The following is a 19,919-nucleotide window of genomic DNA, read 5'->3' on the forward strand; positions in this document are numbered from 1 at the left end:
ACAAATTCATCAAAGTTTCTGTGTATAAGATCAACACACAAAAATCAACTGTATTTCTACACACTAGAAATGAACAGTCTGAAAAAGAAATTTTTTAAAAATTCCATTTACAAGACCATCATAAAGAATAAAATACTTAGGCATAAATTTAACCAAGCAGGTGGGTGAAAGACTTCTACACTTAAAACTATAAAACATTGCTGAAAGAGATGAAAGAGGACCTAAACAAATGGAAAGACATTCTGTGTTCATGGATTTGAAGACTTAATAATGTTAACTTAATAATTTAAGATAGCAATACTACCCAAAGCTATCTATGGATTCAATGCAGTTTCTTTGAATACCCCAGGATGAAATTCACTTGTTCATTTATTTTTATTCATTCTTTCATTTACCCATTTGCTTCTACTCAATAGAAATAATTGTTTAGTGTCTTTTTTTGTGAATGCGAATTATCTGTGATCCGGAGTATTAGTTAAATGTCTATTGTCTCTTTACACACGTTAGACTCAGTTTCCCTTTAAATGATCATTTCTCTGCACTTTTCCTGCTTGAAGAGGAATCTCTGAGAGATGTTGGCAACACAATGGTAATTGAATAGTTTTTCTTTCTCCTTCATCTGTTAATATCACACCCTCTCCCTCAATTTGGCACCAATCTACAGATCTGGCAGTCTCTTTTATTACCACCCAATTCCCCTTGTGGTAGAATCCTCTGTATACAACACAATGCTCTCCCAAACTTCTCCCCAGTCCTTCCCCAAATTGAAGCTAGCTAGACCACTGGTGCTCTGGCCCTGATTACATGCAGCTTTTCTCATTATTAACATGAGGAAAGGAGCCATGACCAGGACAATAAAGCATGGGTTTTGGACAGGGTAGCATTCACATAAAATTTTCTGCTACTCAACTGGGCTCCCACTGTGTTCTGTTATCTTATCTTTTGATTGTAAGAATGTATACGTTATTTGATCTTTGTCATATTTCTATAAGTATTAAAGTTCTCCTATTATATTTTCCTAAGTTTATAAATAGCATCAATGTTAAAATATCCTCATTTATCATCGCACTATTGTCCTTCTCCTTTGGTAAGTTCTCTGACTAAAGGAAACTGTTATTTTATAACCTTTATGAACGATATCTGACCAAATTATTCTTACTCTAAAATAATGAATTATCTTCTGATTCTTACCAGATCTCATCACTACATACTAATCTCAGATAGCAATATAGAAGCTTCACAAATCGCACTATATTTATCTAATTCATTCAAATGTATTTTTTAAACATATGCATCAAGCCCTATGCTAAGTGCTGGGACATGGTTCCTGAATCCCAACAGCTCATAATCCTTATGAATAATGCAATCAGTCCTGTAGCAGTGACATGTACAAAGTAGCAGAAAAGCACGGAGGAAATTGTGCCTGGAGGGATCCAGGATTACTTCATGAGGAGGTTCATAATTCGTCATTTTAGTCATCTGGTAAATTACTAAAACTTTAATGAAAAATAAAAACATTAACTTTTGAATCTAAGATGTGTTTCAATCTACTTTTTCCTTCTGTCTTCACTCCTAACTCTATACTATCAATGTTACTGTTCTGCTAAGTATCGTTGAGACCGTGCAAAACATGTATGATTTTTCTTTTCCTTATTGACTTTTGAGCCTCTCTTACCTGGGCAGACAACAGAATATGTGGACTGCATTAGTTAGATTGCTGATTTATCTTCTTTCAAGCAAGAAGCCATGAACAGTGGGCCTCAAGATCCATTTGACAGATCCGAGCCACCTCTGTGTCTAGGGATTAATCTCAGGTGGATTGATAGGCAATACAAATGAAGTGAAATTTATATATGATATTTTCTTCCAGAAAAGGTCTTCTCCCACTCCCAACATTCATGAACCTTCCATTGAGAGAAGATAAGTTGTAGAACTACTACAAATGGTTACCAAGCATCTTTTAAATAGGGGCCTATGGAATATCCTGAACTTGGGTACATATTTCAGACACGGATATCAACAAGAAATGTAGCAGAAATAGCCTGATGACCAGACTCTGACCTCTCCCTCTTTTCTATATGGGTATTTATTTTGTTAACCCTGACTTTAGGATATGACAGCCCTGTGGCAGCACTGTATTCTACACAACTTCCTTCCGTCCTCACAGCTCTAACTGACTTTAAGCCAGAAATACTCCATTACATCCTGGGGTGAAATCCACACTGACCCGCCCTCTGATGGCTGTGATCATTTCAGAGTCACTTAGATGCCACGAGAATCATTTATAATAGGGAAGACTCGATAAATAACTATATTTCTTACATTTCCCTTGGCATGATGCCTTTTTCTGTAATGTAAGGGGACCTCAATAATGAATGTTTATTTCTCTTTTTCCTTAAGTTTCTGCTACCCCAGCCAATCACACAAGAGAAAGACTGGTTTGGCTTGAAACAGGCCTAAGTGTTAGATTACTACAAAATAGCCCCCTATAAATCATACCACCATGAATTCGTGGACTTGTACAGCCTCCTCTAACATTGAATGAAGGTTGGCCTTATAACTTACTTGGGCCAATAGAAGGTGAAAGAAGTGATTCTGCACAGCTCTGGACTAAGGACCTATGAGGTCTTACGGCTTCTTCTTTTGTTCTCTTGGACACCTAAGACAATCATGCAGCAAAAAGTCTGGAGTGAAAAACCACCTGGGAAGAGAAGTCCAGTCCTCTCAGCTATTCTAACAGAACTCAGCCCCCATCAGCCCTTTCTGCTCAATAAGTGATTCCAGGCAAAACCAACCGAAGGCAAAAACCCAACCGACCTATGGAATCATGAGAAGTAATAACTTGTTGTTTAAAGCCTTTAAGTACTGGTGCGCTACGCAGCAACAGATAAATAATTCAGTTATTGTTGGTAAAGTTTTCTGGGGCTGGGAGCTGGCTACCCTTACAAGACTGAACTGCTTGGACTTACAGTCTCAGGCTCATGCATGGACCTATATTTACAAGGAGAGTCGGAGCCAAGTTTTTCATCTGAACCTGCGAGGCAGAGTTTTACAATGATGAATGTTTCTCAGTTCCAGTTTATGTTAGTATGTACAGAGTCTGAAAGTGCAGCAGAAGACATGACCTGCTTTTTAAAGAGCAACTGACAAGAAGCCTAGTGAGAAAAGGAGAATACAAAAAGCTCTGCAACTCTAGGTAACTCTGTCCGTGTTTGATTATCTCATTTTCCAATGGCAATGTCCCAGCTGTGCTCCAGTGTCTCTTCAGCTTATATCTGTGTTCAAATGGGAAGTCTTCCTAATTTCTCTCCTCTGGCATTTTCTTTTCTTTTTTTTTTTTTTTTCAGTATGCGGGCCTCTCACTGCTGTGGCCTCTCCCGTTGCTGAGCACAGGCTCCGGACGCGCAGGCTCAGCGGCCATGGCTCACGGGCCCAGCCGCTCCGTGGCATGTGGGATCTTCCCGGATCCGAGCACGAACCCATGTCCCTTGCATCGGGAGGCGGACTCTCAACCACTGCGCCACCAGGGAAGCCCCTCCTCTGTCATTTTCTTATCCAAGTTTCTCGGTTTTGCTGTCCAATTTATCATTGACAAAGCCTCGGGTGAAGTACTTCTGTGCTTAGAGTCTTATTTATACTATTTATCACACTGGAAATTAGTGAGAAGAGCCTCATTTTAGAAACACAGACACCACCAAAAAAGAGAGTCTCACCATGTAGAGAGGCAGAATAGTGTAATGGCAAAGCATATAGGCTCTGGAAAAAGACTGCTTGGCTTAGAATTCTAGGTCTGCAAGTTACTAGCTGTAAGACCATGGATAGGTTATTTAACTCTTTCCTTCACCTTTCTTATCTGTCAAGTGGGGATGATAATAGTCGTACATACCTTGGAGACATAAGTGCAAATGTAAACTTGGCACTTGGTAACTATAGTAGTTTAGTGTTAGCATTATTTTGATTATTACGAAAGAAGAACTGAGTGTAATAGTTGTAGACCCAGATCTTTGACAAACTAAACACTTGACCTTGAGTAAATTACTATGTCTCTGGGTCTCAGTGTTTTCATCTGTGAAATGAGTACTGTAAGGGCCCTTTCAGCTCTAAAATTCAATAAATCTATGAAATGTGGAAAGCATGGCTAACTTTGACCTCTCAGATCATGACCACTGAGGGTAAGGCATTTATTTTCCTTGCCCAGAAGGGACCAGAGAAGTCTTGAAGCATGGCATTGTTTCATACATAAATCAAGCCCTCATTTTGTTTGGAAATCTGGTTTCAATTGTAAGCAGGGCAGTTTCTCACCTGGCATCTGATGAATAAGAAATGGTAGAAATTGAGGATTAAATATATTTATGATATCCTATTGTTATATATAGTAACCAATCGTTAATAATATCATATATATATATATATATATCCCTTATATATAAAGAGAGATTTATTATAAGGAACTGGTTCATGTATCAATAGTTATGGAGGCCGAGAAATCCCAATATCCAGTCTGCAAGCTGGAGACCCAGGAGGGCTAATATGTAGTTCTAGTCTGAGTTCAAAGGCCTGAGAACCAGGAGACCTGATGGTTTAAGTTCCAGATCAAAAGCTGGTGAGCTCAAGGCCCCAAAGCTGATGTTTCAGTCTAAGTTTGAGGGCTGCGAAAAAGACAATGTCCCAACTCAAACAGTCAAGCAGGAGGAGTTCCCTCTTACTTAGCCTTTTTGTTCTACTCAGGTCTTCAATTGATTGGATGAGGTCCACCCACATTCAGGAAGTCAATCTGCTTTACTCAGTCTAAGGATACAAATGTTAATCTCATCCAGAAACATCTTCACGGACACACCAGAATAATGTTTGCCTAGTTGCCCAGGCAAATTAACGCATAAAATTAACCATTACAGTTACCTTCCTATAAATGCCAATTCTTATATTTGCATTAAAAGCCAAGACTCTTAGACATTTGGGGGGACGCCTACGCATGAATGAAAAAAATTAAAATAAACAGAGAACTAGCTTTCTAGAGAAAGAGAGATAATTTTAGGAGCATATGAAAACTTGAGAGAAAAGCACTGTGCACAAACAGATTTGTGGCATTAATACATACGTAAAACAAGAAGAGGATGCAATTGTGAAGGAATGATCCAAGATTAATAAAGATCTCTTTGCAATTAAAAATATGAATACTGGGCTTCCCTGGTGGCGCAGTGGTTGAGAATCTGCCTGCTAATGCGGGGGACATGGGTTCGAGCCCTGGTCTGGGAAGATCCCACATGCCGTGGAGCAACTAGGCCCGTGAGCCACAACTACTGAGCCTGCGCGTCTGGAACCTGTGCTCCGCGACAAGAGAGGCCACGATAGTGAGAGGCCCGCACACAGCGATGAAGAGTGGCCCCCGCTCGCCGCAACTAGAGAAAGCCCTCGCCCAGAAACGAAGACCCAACACAGCCAAAAATAAACAAATAACTAAATAAATAATAAAAATAAAGGAATTCCCTTAAAAAAAATATGAATACTGGGGCTTCCCTGGTGGCGCAGTGTTTGAGAGTCCGTCTGCCGCTGCAGGGGACACGGGTTCGTGCCCCGGTCTGGGAAGATCCCACATGCCGCGAAGCGGCTGGGCCCGTGAGCCATGGCCGCTGAGCCTGCGCGTCCGGAGCCTGTGCTCCGCAACGGGAGAGGCCACAACAGTGAGAGGCCCGTGTACCACACACACACAAAAAGAATGAATACTGGAGTATGAAGTTCAAAAAAAGGTTGTTAGGTAAAGTTCAGATTATTGACCCCTAAAAGACAAAGTGAAAAAAATTATGAAAAAAAAATCAGAGGTGTAGAAATCACCTATAAATTTCAGAAATATATACCAAAGAAAGTACAGTGAATAAATAAGAAACTTTCCAAAACCTGAGGAGAGAGGTGATTCTTTAATTGGGAGGTCTAATTTAAAGGCCCACCATGTGAAAATAGTGAGACTAAAGAAAATTTTTTTTTAATTTTCCGGAGAAAAATAGGTGATTTCCATAAAAGTGAGAATTACCTTAACCCTAACACCATCATCCACATTGGAGTTCAGAAGAGAATGGAGCACTCTTTTTTTTATAAATTTATTTGTTTATTTTTGGCTGCATTGGGCCTTCATTGCTGTGCGCGGGATTTCTCTAGTTGTGGCGAGCAGGGACCACTCTTCGTTGCCATGAGTGGGCTTCTCGTTGCAGTGGCTTCTCTTGTGGCAGAGCACAGGCTCTAGGCACACAGGCTTCAGTAGTTGTGGCATGTGGGCTCAGTAGTTGTGGCTTGCAGGCTCTAGAGTGCAGGCTCAGTAGTTGTGGCACACGGGCTTAGTTACTCCACGGCATGTGGGATCTTCCCAGACCAGGGCTCGAACCCGTGTCCCCTGCATTGGCAGGCGGATTCTTAACCACTGCACCACCAGGGAAGCCTAGCACTCTTTTCAAAGTACCATTAAGTAATGACTTTCAAGTAGAATTCCATTCCAACCAAATTATCATAATAATTAATTAATAATTAACATGAACATGCTTTATATTTTTTAAAAAGCACACAATATGGATAAAGTTAAAATCCTTCTTGTCCATTGCATCCAATTGCAAAAACAAAAAAGAGGTTATCAATCACTTCTGTCATTATTGTGTGCAGGCTTTTAGGTGTTTTTCTATATAAATAAAGCTGAAATAAATAATTTTCTGTTTTGTCTTGTTTGAACATAAATAGCAGTTTGCTTTTCAACTTAAGGACATATCTGTATTCTCCATATGTATCCACATAGGAACCCCACATCATTGTTTTTAACTACCGTGTCATATTTCAGAGCATAAATGCACTACAATTTATTCACTCACTCACCTATCAGTAGATAGTTAGACTCTTCTCTAATTTTTGTTTTCTTTTATAAACAGTGCAACAGTGAACATCCTTGTACAAGCCTCCTGGTGTCTGAGACTAATTTTCTGCAAAAAAAAATACTTTTCTATTTATTCATTCATTCATTGCCTATGATGAATGTCCCCAGGGCCTCCTTATTTCTCTGTCTTAGCTTTCTGTAAGTATGACAAGTTTTGTTATGTCACTCAGGGTTCATGATCTTTTCTTTCCTTCTGTGTTGTGTTGAGTAAGATTAAGGGGCCTTCTGACAGAAATCTCTAAACTATCATTTTTATGATTTCTGCACTACGACATTTACTCAGTATTATAGAATTATAATTTCTTATCTTGAGGGACAAATATAGGACTAAATTCCCTAAGATGCTTTTCTTGACAAATACTTAAGGGTAAAACTCAAGCTGCTAAATCTTTACCTTTTATGTCTGTTAGCTTTGAGTCATTCTGCAACTTGGGCTCTAAGGGTAAATTAGCTCTTCTAGTCAATTCAACTAAGAATCGGTCAGCAGTTAGGTCCTAAAAATCTATTCTTAAGAATTCTAAAGTATCCATAATCCTCCTTACATTACATTCTTCTTGGGAATCTCTTTTTATAGCAATTTTCTTTCTGTGTTTAGTGATTGCTCTTGAAAGAAAGTCACAAGTAAGAAATGCATTCAAATGCCTAAATATGCCATCAAAGATTTAAGGGAAGATCCAGAGCCAGTGACATTTATTGGTATCTTAGATATATGCATTGTATAACTTAATCCTTATCACAAATATTAAAGGCAAATATTGCCTTCATTTTATAGACTGTCTAACTAAAGCGTGGAAAGAAAAAGTAACTTTCTCCTAGTCTCACAACTTATAAATGATACAAGGGACCTCAATATATCACAAAATCTCATTTGGTGCAGTGAACACAATTTCAGTTTGAATCCCAACTAGACCTCTCCTTAATAGTCTACTCTTAAGCAAATCATTTTCTGTTTCCTAGATCTCCGTTTCCTTCTCTGTGAAATAAAGTTCAGTGAAAATTGCCTTATAGCCCTAAATTTATATAAATCATTTATTGAATACCCGTTACATATTAGTGCTGATATTAAGTAATGTTAGTGCTAAGTGTGCACTTATTCTATGGAGGATTAGTTAATGAAAGTTTAAAGTGCTCTACTCTAATTCCAACTCTGGGGAGTTGGAGAAAGTCTCCCTGAGGAAGAGAGACTTGAGCTGAGATATGAAGGAGAAATAGGAGTTTTCTAGCCTGGGAATGAGATTGGAAGTGAGGAGGATTGCCAAGGTCTTAAGATAGGAGAGAATATGGTTAGTGGATGGACCCAAAAGATAGCCAGTGTGATTTAAACAGGGAAATCTAGGAGTATCATGGCACAAGATGAGACAGTAAAGTTAGGAGCCAGGCCATCTGGGTATGTAGACTCTGTGAAGATTGTGATCTTCATCTTAAGAATTACAGAAAGTCTTTCTACTATTTGAGGTAATTAGGGAAGAAGAAGCTTGGCTAACATGATCAGAATTGCATTTTGAAAAGCTCACTCAGGACTCTTGGAGAACTAATTAGAGGGAAAGAAATGGATGCAAGGAGATCACTTAGGAGATTGTCCAAGCAAGAGGTAATGGTAGCTTGGACTGGAGAGGCCATAGTAGAAATGGAGATGAATGGACATACTAATTTTATTTTCGAGGTGACAATATAAAGGAGTTGGCAACAGTTAGGAATGATAGATAAGATACAGGGGATGAAAAATACAAAGATGTCAAGGGGAACTCCAGCCTTTGTTGCTTGTTTGGTTCCTTGCTTTTGCTTGATTTTGCACTACCAGGAGGACTATGGTACTATTCGCTGAAATGGGGCACAATAGAAGAAAGCCAGAGAGGAGTGAACATGAATTTGGCTTTGAAATTGTTGAGTTTGAAAATATTTAAGACATAGAAATAGAAATGACAGCTAAGAAGCTGGAAATCCAAGATCTGGGTCAGAGATGTAAATATATGCAGAGAGTCACTGCATATACATGGGGATTAGAGCCTTGAACATGGGTGAGATGACTTAGGGACAGAGTAAAGAGGAAAAGAGAGAAGAGCCTAGCATTGAGCTTTGAAGAAGGTTCCAATAATTGCCAATTGGTGAAAGAAAATGCACAAGTAGAGAAAAAAATTGTAAACATTTATGGAGGGTTTTTATTTGTTTCTGTGATGAAATGTTTTCTGGGTCAAAAATGATCTGACCCATGTAAAATCTTTCAAATTTCATTTCTTTAAAAAATACTAGCCAGGCAAACAACTAATCTGTGGTCAAATGTGGCCTCTTGACAACCGTATTGTGACTTCTGTTTTAGGGAAATTAAAGTAGACCGGGGCATAGACGATGTTTGGAAGAACTGTGTGAGTGACAGTAAAGCACCACTTCTACTCAGATTGGAAAAATGTTTCTGGGGATGAGGGGAAGGAGAGACAGAGGGGAAGCAAGGAGACTGAGACCAGAGGCTGGAATAATTCTGGGCCCTTCTTTTTGGGTTAGTGTTCTGGGGAGTTGGAAAGACCCAATGGGAAGCTGGAGGACCAAAGGGCAAAGAGATTTATACTCTAAAAGTCTGTTTGGATTCTCAGAGTGACCACAAAGTCGAGGTTAGCAAGTGGTTGTGTAGGGGCCACGCAGAGAGGAATGAAGTGTAAACAGACTGATGGCCAACAATCTAGCAATGCCTTGGCACTTGACAAGGATATGAGGAAAAGGGCTTCCTCTCCTCGTCGTTATTGGTCATATGACTTGTGGAGATATATTTGTGGGTATAAATTTGGTATTGCTTATCAAAATAAATAATGTATATGCTTTAACCAAGAAATTCTGTGTAAAACTTTAATCTGACAGTGATAGAGTAGTACTATCTTGCAATCCCAAGCTGTGTTTAGTCAATGCTACTTGCTGCCTTGGAGATTCTATGAGGTACCTGCCATTCTTTATTAAATTGCCTTCTGTGGTAACTGGCTAGAATGGACTCTGTTGCTTACAACAAGAGATTCTGAATTATATAAGAAGAATCACAGAATTTTGAAGTTGATAAGACACTTACAGCTCATTTTCTCCAAAGCCTTTTCAGCCCTAATAACCCATTCTTTTATTTTCCCATTTGAAAATTTTTTACTAGAAAATGAAATTATCCTTGACTTGTTCACCCTTTTTATAAACAAAAGACACAAAATGCTAATTATTGTGAACTAACAGAATTCTAGACAAAGCCAAAAAAATGATATTATGTTTGCTCTCTACAAATATAATATGGATAAAATATCAGATTTTCATCAGCTTTCTTGAAATATTAAAAATAGTGTATCCATTATTAATTTTTTGGTTCTAGTTTGAAAGATCCTGCTATATCCTTCTCATCTTCATGCTGAATCAACAACAGCTCAAGAATGCGGATACTTTGTCTAAGATGACACAGCTAAACAAATACAGAACTTGAAGGAGAACCTGCCTTTGGATAATAGCACACTTTATCAGTCACCAAAGAAAGACATACCACCTCTCTGAGGCATCACCACATGATTCATCCAAATATTTATTGAGTGCCTACTCTCTGTCTGGTACTGGTTCAGGCACTGAGGATATACCAAGGAATAAGATGCATAAGATCCTGCCTTCATACTAGTGGGAAAAGACGGACAGCAAATAAGAAAACAGAGATAAACCTAACTTTGGGTGGTGCTGAATGCTATGCTAAATAATAACAGTAATAATAATAATAATAATAAACAGAAGGGTAGAGAGTGGAGGGTGAGGGTGGTCAAGGAAGGCCTCACTGAGGAAGTGGTCTTTGGGCTGAGACATAAAAGCTTTTCAACACAAAAGATTAGAGACAGAGCACTTTAAATAGAGAAAAGAGCAAATGCAAAGTCCCCAAGGCTGAAGCAAACTGTGCGTTTAGAAGAACAGCAAGATGGTGATCAAGGGGAAACAGTGGAACATGAGGCCAGAGAGGGACAAGGTAGGATCAAAATAATACTCCTGTTGAAGGAGGAATTTGGATTCTTTTTATAGATTCAATGGAAAGACAATAAAACCTTTTGAGCAAGGGAATAACGTGATCCATTTTCCTTTTTTAAAAAATCACTCTGGCTCCTGCCTAGTGAATGAGTGTTCAAAGGGACAGAAGTGGTCTGATTTCTGTTGTACATAGTTGTATTTGCTTCTTTGTTTCTTTGTTTATTTCAGGTTAGTGTATAGACCTAACAAACAGGAAAGACTAGAGAAAATGAACTGAAGGCAAAGTTCATTCGTTTCCTCCGGTACCAACAGTAATAAGGGATTAATGTATGTTTGGGGGACAATAACAAGACTAACAGTTTATGTTATTTTAGGAAGATGCAAGCTTATGACTACTAAGTCATCCATCAAAAATGTCATTCCTTAAAACCACACAGTCATACTATGATAGATTTGAAATATTTGCTTTTCTATGATAAGCCTTAGTGCAGTAATTTTTCTTTGTATCAGTTTGTACTATGCGTATACATATTAATTTAATGACACTTGAATATTTTTAATTGAAGTATAGTTAATTGACCATGTTGTGTTAGTTTCAAGAGTACAGCAAAGTGATCCAGTTATACATACATATATATTATATATGTATATACATATACATACATATATATTATATATGTGTATATATATATACGTACATGTATATATATTCTTTTTCAGATCATTTTCCACTGTAGGTTATTAAGGTTATTACAAGATATTGAGTATAGTTCCCTGTGCTACAAAGTAGGTCTTTGTTGTTTACCTATTTTATATGCAGTAGGGTGTACATGTTAATCCCAAACTCCTAATTTATCTCTCCCATCTCCACCACCCTCTATCCCAATTGGTAACCATAAGCTTGTTTTCTATGTCTGTGAGTCTGTTTCTATTTGGAAATAAATTCACTTGTATTATGTTTTGAGGCAGGAGATAGATGGGCCCTAGGCTGAGCAGCTGGAATCTGTTCCCTGTGAACAGATACTTCAAGATAAGGATAATGGCAGGAGCAATGAGGGGCTGAGTCCTGCTTGGATAAGAGATAGAGAGACCACATATTTCTCATTCTTGAGGTCAAGGAGACCCCCAAGCTACACATGTGCAGAAAGGATCCTCAGGGGAGGAGGTGCCAGACCATAATATGTTCTGTCAACTTCCCAGAGACCCTTGCACTTGAATCCATCTTGGCTAAAAGATGTGCATGCACACAGAGGAGGGCCTGAGTCAGACCAAATTCAGACTCAAAGCCAGACAAAGCAAGATGATTGGCCAGAGGGAACCTGGAAAAACTGCCCCCATATAAGTGATTTAATCCACCCCAAAAGCTCATCTCCCTCCCCCTCCCCCTCCCCTCCCCTCCCCTCCCCCTCCCCCTCTCCCCCTCCCTCCCTCCCTCCCCGTCCCCTCAGAGCCTGCCCATGCTTTCTCCGCACGCATCTTCTCTCCTAATAAACACTTTACTAGTCTCACTGCTTTTTGTCTCTTTGCTGAATTTTTTCGTCAAAGCAGACAAGAGCCAGGGCCCTGCTCCTAGCCACTAGTCAGTCTCTGGTAGTCCAGCGGTTAGGATTCGGCGCTCTCACCACCTCGGCCCAGATTCGGTCCCTGGTCGGGGAACTGAGATCCTGCTTCAAGCAGCCACATGCCGCAGCTGCCCTACAGCCACACGAGACCAATATCATATGATATTTGTCTTTCTCTGACAGTTGAATATTAAGGTTGCTCAGCATATAGATGCTCTGAATATAAAGGCTCTGAAGGAGCTGAAATAACCTGTCAATTAAAGAATATGTGTTTCAGAAGCACTTAACCAAGAAACCATAATGACTCAGAGTGGGCTTGCTAAAGTGGAATGGGGAAACCAACTCATGACAGCTCTTCTCAGGCCAGTGAGAGGACAAAAGATGTCTTCAGCACCACTGGACTGATCTGACCAAATAGGTTCAAGGGTAGATTGCAAGGAAGTGTAATTTTAAAATAATATTCTTTTTCCTGTGTTCTTCTCCTTCAAGTTTTCTGGCCCTCAAGTTCCAGGCAAAATAAAAGTTTAAAAGTAAACTATAGTGCTGGCTGAATAGTAGGAAGTTGAGCCCATGTGTTGGCTAGACCTTTTCCAATAGGGAAGCATAAGGAATTTACAGTAAAACGAACTAGTACAAATACTCTTATCCTTACAATGTATGTTTTATTCTTTTTAAATTGAAGTATAGTTAATTTACAATGTCATGTTAGTTTCTGGTGTACAGCAAAGTGATTCAGTTATATATATATAATAAATATATATTCTTTCTCATTATGGTTTATTACAAGATATTGAATATACTTCCCTGTGCTATACAGTAGGACCTTGTTGTTTATCTATCTTGTATATAGTATCTGCTAATCCCAAATTCCTAATTTATCCCTCCCCCCTGTTTTATTCTTATCAGTAGTAATACTAGTTAACCCTGTTGACCACTTACTGCACGCCAGGTGTTGCGCTAACGTTCCACACAATATCTCAGTTGATCCTTTCTACAACCCTGTCAAGAAGATATTACCAGGTATTCTTTGTGTACATGGGGAAATAGAGGCTCAGTATGGTTAAATAATTTCTTTAGGTTCACAAAGATTCTAAGCTACAGAAATTAAGGATAGAACCTGGCTTCCTGCATCCTTCCTGCATTCACTAAATTGCAACACCAACTGTCAGAAATTATTGCCCCTTCATTAACTCTAAGTAGCATCAAAATGAGATCACCTGACATGACCCACACTACACAAGGCAATGTTTTGAAAATGGGCCTTTTACTAAACTGCCAAAGTCCACAATAGTTTTTCAACAGATCTCCTCTGGTTTATCTGACAGAATGATTTGCATCTTTTTTTTTTTTTAAAGATTCCCTACCTTTTTTAAAATCTAAATTTATTTATTTATTTATGGCTGCATTGGGTCTTTTTTGTTGCACACAGGCTTTCTCTAGTTGCAATGAGCGGGGGCTGCTCTTCATTGTGGTGTGCGGGCTTATTGTGGTGGCTTCTCTTGTTGTGGAGCATGGGCTCTAGGCATGCAGGCTTCAGTAGTTGTGGCACACTGGCTCAGTAGTTGTGGCTCACGGGCCCTAGAGCGCAGGCTCAGTAGTTGTGGCGCATGGGCTTAGTTGCTCCGTGGCATGCGGGATCTTCCCAGACCAGGGATTGAACCCGAGTCCCCTGCATTGGCAGGCAGATTCTTAACTGCTGCACCACCCGGGTAGTCCCAGTGATTTGCATCTTAAAAGATGTAGAATTGCATACAAACAAGTTCAAAGCTTGAGTAAATCTTTATAACTAATTCCCCTGAAGCAAGGAGTCTTTGTTTTCCTCTTTGCATAGCAACTTCAAAATTCTAGAATGTCCTAGATCATCTGAAAACCACATCACTTGATGATTTTTTGTCCCCACATGGACCCAGCATCCATGGAAGAGTGCATTTAAGGTTATCAGCACAGTACAAAATATGGCCAAGCCTCTTTTTCTCCCAATTCACAAAATGAATACTCAGATTTCTCTTACTTGGAGGTTGAGCATGATAATTATTGAGCAGTTGTGAAAATTTCCAGCATTCTGTGCTAAGGATGAGGGTTCTTGGTATTTCTTCCATCCTGCCCTCACTCTCTAATTCTACTGCCAAGATCTATATACATGCCCCCTAGGTCCTGGTGCTAAGGATAGAAATATTTGTCCAATGAATGAATGAATGTTTTCTGAAAATTGGAAAGAACTGGGGGCAAAAACATATATATATATATATATATATATATATATATATATAAAGGTTTAGTACATTAAAAAGGCAAGTAAAATGCCTATCTACTTTATCACATTTCTAGGATCAAGAAGAACCATTTTGTTATGTGACCAATCCTTAAACAAAATTGAGACACAGACAAAATTTACCCAACTAATGTGTTGATTCTTACTGGATGTTGTCAAGGGCAAACATTTACTAGATACGTTACGCCTCAGCCCCTTCCCTTGACAGTCTATTTCCCCACCCACTTCCCAATTGTCCTGATACTGTCTGGCTGACGTTGATTTATTAAATACATATTTATCAGGCACTTACTATGTATCAGGCTCCTTTGTTGGATCTTGGGATACATCTGATCCAGACAAAGATCTTGGCATTCATGGAACTTACATTCTACTGTCCTAGGAAAATGCTTTGATTGGTATTCAACTTCCTCTTAATAAAACTAGTTATGGATCACAAAAGTGGAATTAAAGCTCAAGAAAATTACTTGAGAAAATTAGAAGAATGCTTGGTTGCATTTTTCTAATAGACCTGCAATAGCTGTTTCCAAAATATTAAAGAACAGCAACTTGCAGAGAACTTGATATACTTTATTAAAAATATGTTTGTATAAGTATAGAAAAACTCCATCAGGAAGTACACACAACAGTTAAGGGAGGGTTGGAGGGAATACATAGAATTGATTACTTCTTCCTTTGCACAGATATTCACTGCTTAAATTTGTTGAATGGAAGTACATTATTTTTGTAAATTAAAGATATCCAATACAGATTTATTCATTTATTTAATGTGACCTGATTTTCAAATCATCGATTGAGAGATTAAACTAGACTGGCAATTCTCAATCGTTTCTCCACTCATGGCAGGTGACATTCACATGTATAACACATTCCCAAAGGTATAACCAGACCTATGTGTAATTCCCTGGCAGGAATCTACCTTTTTCTCTCCTACTAAGGATAGCGTGTCAGAAGCTAGATGTCAAGGAGAATAACATTATTATGGGGATAACCTTAAATGACTTTCATTCATAGATACAGATGTAAATAGAGACAGAGACAGAAATGTGCAATAGATACAGCTACTCGTATAGTTACAGTGGGAAAAAAAAAACCTTCGTGGCTTCACTAGTGTTGGTAACAAATTACCTGTGACGTAATTACAAAACACTAGAATGTCAGAGAAGTGAAAGTAAAACAAACAAACAAAATTGGTCTTAGACCTTGCTGCTCAATACGTGCTCCACAGACCAGCAGTACTGGCCTTACCCGGGACCTTATTAGACCTACAGAATCTCAGGCCCCTCCTCCATGCCTGCTGAATCAAAATTTGCATTTTAGGGCTTCCCTGGTGGCGCAGTGGTTGAGAGTCTGCCTGCCGATGCAGGGGACACGGGTTCGTGCCCCGGTCCGGGAAGATCCCACATGCCGCGGAGCGGCTGGGCCCGTGAGCCATGGCCGCTGAGCCTGTGCGTCCGGAGCCTGTGCTCCGCAACAGGAGAGGCCACAACAGTGAGAGGCCCGCGTACCGCAAAAAAAAAAAAAAAAAAAAATTGCATTTTAACAAGATCTCTATATGATTCACAAGCACATTAAAGTTTGAGAAGCACTGGCCTAGATAAATGTTGAGTTCCTTCCAACTCAGAGATTTGGGAAATCTAGGTAAAAGTGACAGGACCAGATATGACCTCAGCCCCCGCAATAAAATCGAACCTTCTATGTGCCTGCTTCCATGCTTCCAAAATTTCAAATGACCTTTCATCCTTCAAGCATTAACCATGCTACCAAAGGAGACAAACTGTTTTCTGGAGAACAGTTGCTATTCAGTGTTCGGTTGCTGCCAGATTGTTTCCACACACAACTGCAATTCATAACTCAAGCATCTGCTCTGACTTTCAAGATTCGAAGCATTAGGTGCAACAGTTTTGAGTTTGTGATTTCATCTTCATACCCACCCTCACCCCCATGACTATTGGCACGTATCTAAAGATCGATCAGAAAATAAAACCATAAAACAAAACGGTACTATAATTTGAAAGACAGGAGTGCTTTGAAACTTTTCATTATGTTGTCAAAAAAGAAAATCGGTGTTTGTAAGTATTCAGTACTTGACGGTGGTTTTCTCATACATGACTTCGTGTCTGCAGTGTGCTACCCAGTATCAGTTTTGCAGCAATGCATTACATATATACACATGTCATATGAATGATTTTTATCTTGTAGTTTGGAACTGATCTGGAAAAGACTTTCTCTACTACAGGTTCCTTGATGAACAGACAAAGGGAGGGATTTCTCTTTTTCTTTGTAAGAAGATTGGGTCACTAACGCAAGCAGCTTACTGAAAAATAATAAACCTCACGATATACTGAATCTCACTTTCCTCATGTCTCTTTGCCTTATTCTGTTTTTCTCTATAGGAAAAATTTTCCAAATGCCTTGGAAAATGTTACCAGACCAAGCCTAAATTCATAAACCTGATTCATCTATTTTTCTTTGGCTATTGTCTTCTCTTTGGTCCTTCATGGCTTTCTTTTAGAGTCCATGCATCTCAGTTTCTTGTTGATACTCAGAGGGGCAAATGTCATCTTAATAATAGTTATAAGTTGCCCAAGAGCCATTTCTCATTAGATGATGGCAGGCCCTGTCATATTCAATACTTTCCCATGAAAAAGTAAAATGAAAAAGAAAAGGGACTTTATTTCTGAAATATTTGGAAGTATAATGGCACAGAGAAATAGGAAATGGAATAATTCAGGGCACAACTGACCCTAATAAGACTTCAACAAACAATAGAGACAGAGATATATTGCCTGAGCCGTGAAGCAATTTTCTGCTTTGTCTTTTTTTTTTAAGTGTATACTTCTCAAAAAAACTGATGATAAAATATGTCATTTTGAGCACAATTATCGAAAGTGACCGTTTTGCATTGGGATGGGGGCCAATCTCTTTGAAGAACTGAGTCCATCCACTGCAGGAGGATTTTCTATTAACGCTAAGGCAGCCCTCAGCTGGGACAACCCCAAACAATGACTGTCTGATGGGTCCACCTGCATTGATCCCTGCTATTTACTAATGAGAGCATTTCTCAAGCCCCTCCCGTGTGCATCAGCAGCTATAGGGGACACATAGGACATCAGAAACGTGATATCTACATGTTACATACTTTCCGTCTAGTGTTATTTGGAGTCCTTGTAAAAAGTGAGCCATGATACTTACCTGGCAGGGGAGATACCATGATCACGAAGGTGGTTTTCCCAGGGCGAGGCTTATCCATTGCACTCCGGATGTGCTGACCCCTGCGATTTCCCCAAATGTGGGAAACTCGACTGCATAATTTGTGGTAGTGGGGGACTGCGTTCGCGCTTTCCCCTGGTGTAAAAAAAAAAAAAAAAAAAAGTGAGCCATGAGAGCCACTGAGAGATTGGCTGTTTGATGCTTGGACAAATATGGCCAGTCTCACCTGTGGGGGACCATCTGGGAGATGAGGTTTCAGGGGCGTCAAGAAAGTTGCATTGTCCAAAAGAACATATCCTGCAACCGCTACTTAGATGCCTAAAATAGCACCAACCCACCATCCTATTAAGTATGTATAGGTCTATGCAACCTGTTACAATGACAATTCCCTGGGGGAAAGTTATCAGCTAAGAGAAATTTACTCTGCCTTTGCAGAATAATTATTCATGCGATTCTGGTTTGTACTGAGAAAGTGCAGACAACAGTGGAGCATCAGTTGGAGGGAATGCCAGAGAACCCACCCTGCCAATTCCTTCTTTTACTTTTCTTTCTACATGTGCAATCACCACAAGTCGTCAATGTGAATGTTTGATTAAACGAAGAGTGATGGGCCCCTTCTTGTATATTGTTATAAAGGGTATAGCAATCCTAGTGCTGCCACATATTACAGATCAGTCCCCCAAACCATTTGTACTCATCTGCGATGGGCCACCTTCACCATCCTCTGCCTGATGTCACCTTCCCTGGCTTCTCTTCACCTCAGTGCCTAGTATAAAAAAAGACCTATATACGAAGCTTTCTTGGTCCCCCTCAGGCAGAATGAACTTCTCTCCCTTTGTACTCCATTTTGTGCTTGCTTGGCTTTCCAGAGAATAGGGAGTATTGCCTCCAGCTGTGGATCTGGACTTGTCTGAGTCACCTGCCAGATGGGGCAGGATATCTTCTACTCCAGTAGTTCTCATGGCAGCTCCTGGACCAACACCATTAGCATCACCTGGGAACTTGCTAGAAAATACAACTTCCGGAACTCGGCCTGCCCCAAGCTCTACTGAATCAGGGGGTTCTGATGCTCAGTGAAGTTTGACAGGCAACACGTTGGCATGACTAAGATAGCACCAAACTCCACTGCTAGGTTTACTTCTGTTGATTAGAGCTGAAATGTGTTAACCTTAGTTACTGGACCGGTTGTCAGAAAGGAAGAAGATTCTGTCGGGGTACATCAGCCAGAATAAATTGTCAGCTGACACTCTTTGCATGTGGTAGAGTCACAAATACTATAAATCATTGACTGGAATTTGATGACAGCTTTCCTGCCCCACCTCCCTGCACGTAACATCTTGTTAGTGAGTCGTGCGGATGCTAATAATATACTTACTGCATCTTCTAAGAAATCTGATGATTCTGGGAGTTATTTTTCTTTTTGTGTGTGAAACATCATAAAAAAGAATTGCAGCATTTCATTTCTTTTTCTATTACACTCTCTTGCCGTTTTTATAATACTCTTTCTAAAATACAGATGTATACTAACAAGAAAATTTGTTTCCAGAAGAGAATGGCTCACACGTTGGGTTATATCTGTGTGTGTGTGTTTTTCTCCCCAGCCATATTTGTACACATGGGAAATAATCCTGCTATAATGTCATCTTTAAAGGTCTCCCTCAAGGAACCTCAGTGTTGTCAGCAAAATTGAATTCTGCTGCCCTAGATCACATTATTGCTTTTCTAATTTGACTATGGCTCATCCAGAGCTACAAAACTTGGTCAGCTGGCCTAGTGATACCTTGCCCCAAAAACTTTCTCACTTGTGCCTCCAGCTGAATTTGCTAGCCCCTCATGTTTTTGTTTTGTTTTGTTTTGTTTTTGCGGTACGCGGGCCTCTCACCGCCGTGGCCTCTCCCGTTGCGGAGCACAGGCTCCGGACGCGCAGGCTCAGCGGCCATGGCTCACGGGCCCAGCCGCTCCGCGGCACGTGGGATCTTCCCGGACCAGGGCA

General features: G+C 39.8%; 1 non-coding gene across 1 annotated transcript; it reads left to right on the forward strand.

Annotated features, from left to right (window-relative positions):
• The first annotated feature begins 17,900 nt into the window (after positions 1–17,900).
• LOC132514185 (U1 spliceosomal RNA) lies at positions 17,901–18,064 on the forward strand. The gene has a single exon (XR_009538673.1). It is a non-coding gene; the product is annotated as a U1 spliceosomal RNA (small nuclear RNA).
• Positions 18,065–19,919: the final 1,855 nt, after the last annotated feature.

This window comes from Lagenorhynchus albirostris, chromosome X, assembly GCF_949774975.1.
Source record: "Lagenorhynchus albirostris chromosome X, mLagAlb1.1, whole genome shotgun sequence".
In the NCBI taxonomy this organism is placed as follows: Eukaryota; Metazoa; Chordata; class Mammalia; order Artiodactyla; family Delphinidae; genus Lagenorhynchus; species Lagenorhynchus albirostris.